Genomic DNA, 5,520 nt, shown 5'->3' on the forward strand with positions numbered 1-5,520 from the left:
AAAAAAAAAAAAAAGAAGAAGAAGAAAAGAAAATTCAGCTTGCTTTCTTACAGAACCCAAGACTACCAGCCCGGAGATGGCATCACCACAATGGGCTCTCCCCACTTGGTCACTAATTGAGAAAATGCCTTACAGCTGGATCTCATGGAGGCATTTCCTGAAGGGAGGCTCCTTTCTCTGTGATAACTCCAGCTTGTGTCAAGTTGACACACAAAACCAGCCACTACAGGCTTCAAATATGTACTGTCTAAGAGCTAGCATTTGTGGAAAGCATATTTTACTTCATTAGTGGGGCCTCATCTCACTGTCACCTAATGCCACCCACGCTCTCACTCAAGTAACTGAAGATGAGGATGGTGCCTGCTATAGAGCAAGTACTCACTGAGTGCACAGGCTAATGCTGACTGACTTAATAAGCTAGGAGTCCAACAGGCTCATTTTGATTTCTTAGTTCTTTAGTGTTGGGGAAGGGGGTTAATAAGTGCACACATACACTCTTTATATACAGAATGATAGCGTTGCAGAAGCTGGGATGGAATCACTTGGAGCATCCAATCTGATGATCCCAGCCATGAGGAGAGAATGGTCCAGCACCATTCTCTCAGTCATGCCCCTATAGAGAGAGGTGAGTCTCAGGCTCTCTTCTCATCTACTACATTTAATGGGATGCTGGGCCAGCTTGCATGATCCAATACACTTCCCCCACACTTGTACCTGATGGCCATGAGTGTCTGTACTCAAACTCTGACACTTACCAAAGTCCTCTGCAGAGAAGACAATTCAAAAAAATGGCCATATGAGACAACTTCAGTAAAGTGCTAACCCTCAGAATACCCTTGGGAGGGCTGAAGAGCAGACACTTAGCCCTGGCATAGGCCAGCTGAAGAGCAGACACTTAGCCCTGGCATACTGCTCCCCCATCAGATCCAAGTTAGTCTCTGGGTGATGAGGAGCAATAAATAAATCCACTGGTTTTGAAGTTTCTTAATTGTCTCATCTATAAAGTGGGATCATAATAACTGAGCATGAAGACTCTGATGAGCCTAACAATACATTTAACACAGTGCACACTCCACAATGCCTGTGACTCTCTCACCATTAACCCACTTCTTTTGCTGACAAAACTCAAAGTCCCTTCTTTTCTCTTCCTCCTCACCCATCTTCTGCTTCCAATTTCCTTCTCGCTTTCCTTCCTTCTGCTTCTCCCTTTCGTTTCATCCCTATACTTTCCTACATCCAGGAAAGTCAAGAACCTTTGCTGAAATCACATTTGACCAAAAAAGGGGTTAATAGATCCCCTACATACACACACACACACACACACACACACACACACACACACACACATACCTCCATGTGTAGAAATCTCTTAACTCCTCAGCAAGCAGAATGCTCTCCTAGACATGTCCCTCAGAATGTTCTAAAAAAGTCTTCTCATCCAGTGTCTGATTGTTAATACTCTCTGAGAGATTGGGGGGGGGGGATGGAGGGGTCTGAAATCACTCAGGAGACATACCTATGGGTATGTCAGAGAAGATGTGTCCAGAGAGGCTGAACTGAGAAAGGAAGATCCAGCCTGTGTGGGGTTGACATCATTCCATGGCTGTGCTCTCAGACTGAATCCAATAGGAAGCCATTAAGCACCAATGTCCATCTCTCTGTGCTCCCTGCCTGCAGACTCATGCAAGCATCCCCCTCGTGTTTCCACTGCCCATGCCTTCCTTGACAGGACCCACTGTGTTTCCCCAGCCTGTGAGATACTTCCTTGTTTCAATTGTTTTGTTTTGTTTTTCAGCTATTTTTTTACAGCAACAAGAAGAATCAGTGTACAGTGTGTCCCAGGATAGCGAAGCATTCTAGTGTCTTCTAGTTGACCAAGATTTTCCCAGAAAATAAATTATTTAGAAAATGATAAACTATGGTAGGTATATTGAAAAGATGGACAGTTGTCTCTGTTTATATAAATTCTCTGTGCACAGTTAAGACTTTTGTTTTATTGTTTCAGCTTTATTGGAATTTGCCATGCTTTTGGACCTTGTTTTGGCCTCCACTTACGGGATCTATGGTTAATATTTCTGTCTCCCAGTATATTTCTGCTGTAGTAATAGAAAAGCATTTTGCTCTCTAGGAGCCAAAATACCACTAGATCAAACAGACCTAGTAACATTCCCTTCAGTAAATTAGCAAAGAATATATCTTTACTATCTCTTTATTAAATAGTGAAGCTGCTTTTATAGCATAAGGGTCTCAAAAAGTACATAAGGGCTAGCTGGCCTCTCCTCACCCTGCTGTGCTAAGCAGAGCAATGGTCCACAACAGGTTGTACACATCCAATTCCCCAGAACCTGTGCATATGAAACCTAACATAGGGGGAAAATGTTTCTAGGACTATGGACCTTAAGATGAGGGTTTTCTTGACTTCTTTACAAAAGCATTTAAACTAATCATATGAATCTTTAAAACTAGGCACTCCTTCGGCTGGAGAGATGGCTCAGAGGTTAAGAACACTGGTTGCTCTCCCAGACCCAGGTTCAGTTCCCAGCACCCACATGGTAGCTCACCACCCTCTTTAACTCCAGTTCCAGGTGACTGAACACCCCTCTCCTGGCCCCCGTGAGCACCAGGCACATACATGGCTCCCATACACACATGCAGACAAAACACCCATACACATAAAATAAATCAAGCTTTTGTAAAGACTGAAGTGGGGAATCTTTCACAGCTGTGATTGCGGGGATAACCAGTATCAGGGAAAAGCTCTGTGAAGACTTCATCTGCCATTGCTGGCTTGGAGGGTGGAAGAGGAAGTGGAAGGTAAGGAGCGCCACAGCCCCTGGATGCCAGAAATCAATCTCTCTCTCTCTCTCTCTCTCTCTCTCTCTCTCTCTCTCTCTCTCTCTCTCTCTCCCAGAAAGGACACGTGAGTGCTCCACCCAGCTACACTGTGCTTCTGCACACTGAAACTTAGATTTGCAATGTTCCAGCCCACTACATTTGTGATCATTTGTTGCAGCAGTGATAGAAAACAAACCCACTGACTAAACTAACCTCAATTTGAAAGCCTACTCGAATGTGAGGTTGTTGGAGCAAGTTAGAGGTTGGCCATTAGGAGTAGCTTGGGTTGTCACTGTGGCTCTTCTTGTATGTGTTCTTCAGTTGCTGGTTAAGAAAATTCTAGTGGCTGGAAATTCCAAATAGATACACAAAAGGGTTGGGGTTATGGCATGACATTATACTGCTTTGTGGATTATACAGCTTATGAATTATTATGATCTCTAAGAAATATTGTTGGGCATGGCAGTACACACCAGTAATTCCAGCACTAAGGGAAATCTGCAGAAACAAGGATGTAAAACCAGCCTGGGCTACATAAGACTCTGTCTCAAGAACCAATGAAAAAAGAAAAAGAAAGAAATATTATTCTACTGCTAAACTGATTTCCTAAGAAAGGAGTTGCTGTTCCTTTACTTGGAGAGTCTGTGAACGTAAGTGCAGAAGATAGTAAATAGGCTGATATTGTTTTGCTAATGACACCAAACAATTACACAACCAAAGATAGACTTGTCACCTGGTTGAGCCAGGTATCTTGTTGTACACCTACAATCCCAGCACTTGGGAGGCTAAGATATAAAGGGACCAGCCTGAGCTACATAGTGGGACAACTGGTTAAAATAGCATTACACAATGAAAGATAGTGAACTATCGTGTGTGGTTGTGACAGTCAGTCCCAGGCCTCTCTCTGATTGGGATGGAAAGAAAGAGAGTTCAAGGTGAGATGGGACAGATTATAAAGCCAAGAATCCTTAATCCAGCCTCCCTGGGTTGTCGGTCACTGTTAATTGGACACTAGTACCGAGAGGCTGAATCTGTTTATTTCTTCAAAATAATACAAATTCAAGCTCGGCACTGCCCAATTAGTATAGGTTTTAGGTTTGTTCCCTTAACGCTTGTGTGTGACCGCTCTTTCCAGGAGATCGTCATCAAACTCTTAGCACATACTGCGAATGCCCCAAACTGTATCCTTATACAGACAGCAGAGGCAAAAGCTGCCACTGTTAGAGTTCAGATTTAGTGAAGTTTCTGCATAATTGGCTCTGTAATGTGAATTTTCTTGGTTACATTTGTTCTTTTCAAAAGCCAACTGAGTTCACAAAGTCGCATGTAGCAGCCTCCCTTTGGGTTTTATGATGCAGGTAAAAAAATGTTACAAATTTGAGGAGAATTCCATTTTTTTCCTTCGGGGACTATGCACTGGTCACATTTTCCTTTTCATAGTTGGCAAACTGACAGATGACAGAGCCCAGGGTGATTGTAGCGAGCGATCTCCAGAATTACCATTCCGAGTAAATGAATGCATAGCAAACCTTCTTTAGCCTTCTTTCAGTGAGTACAGCCAAGTGTGCTCATTAATCTGGGGCAAAACAGAAAGGCACCTTCTGGGAAGTTTTGTCTAAATATAATCAGAGCATGCACCAGAGAAGTCAGACCATATGCACATCTGGAGACTTCAGCCGGTGTTTTGTGACTGCACACTTATTTCATCTATCTGGGATAAAGCAGCGGCTGGGTGGTGCTTGCAGCCTTTCAGGGAGCAGGATTTTTATTAAGACACAAATGTCAGGGAAAACCTTCCCTCTACTCAACCTCACGTACTTCTCCAAAACCAGACTGAAAGAACGTCCTCTGGATGTCACTACTGTAGGATTCAGACCCTTAGAGACCATCCCAACCTCCAAGCCCTGTTTTCCTAATAAAACACCAATAATGTGCCCTCCCAAACAGGAAGTAGGTGAGAACACCAAGTGAACAGCCTGACACAACTAAAACAACACAGTTTTCCTGCTGGTGCCCAAATCTTCAAGGGAGAAAATAGCCCCATCACAGTCCACATCAACTTGTGCTTCAGCTTGTGAGACCCCCTTCAAAACAGATTTGCAACTTAAAAATAAACCATAAGCCATACAACATTATATATATATATATATATATAATTATAACATTATATATATATATATATATATATATATATATATATATATATATATATATATTAAGACCAAAAACTACAAACAGAAGTTTCCTCTACATCACTGCTGGAAAACACTACTCTAAAATTACACAGAATCTACTCTTGAATTTTTTTTTAAGACTTTAAAGTAAAACGTTTCCTTGCATTGAATGTGCCCATCCCCCCAAAATTCCTGCATTGGAAACTTAATCTTCAATATAACAGCATGAAGGTGGGGTGTTTAGGGAGGTGAGATCTTTGGAAAGGTTATACCCTCGTGAATGGACTTGTCTATGTGCCTATAAAAAAAAAAAAAAATTGAGGTCCTTTTCTGCTTGCTCTCATCATAAGAGCAAGCCCATTTCTTCACAGGCATTGGAGCCTACTTCTTCAGAATTCCAGCATCTACTGAAGAACACCGGAGACTTCAAACCCTGTGGAATAAGTAAAACTAGACAGAGACGATCCTGCGCCTTTCCCCGCCCAAGGAGGGGTGTCTGCCCAGGAGCAGT

Source organism: Mus pahari, chromosome 7, assembly GCF_900095145.1.
Source record: "Mus pahari chromosome 7, PAHARI_EIJ_v1.1, whole genome shotgun sequence".
In the NCBI taxonomy this organism is placed as follows: Eukaryota; Metazoa; Chordata; class Mammalia; order Rodentia; family Muridae; genus Mus; species Mus pahari.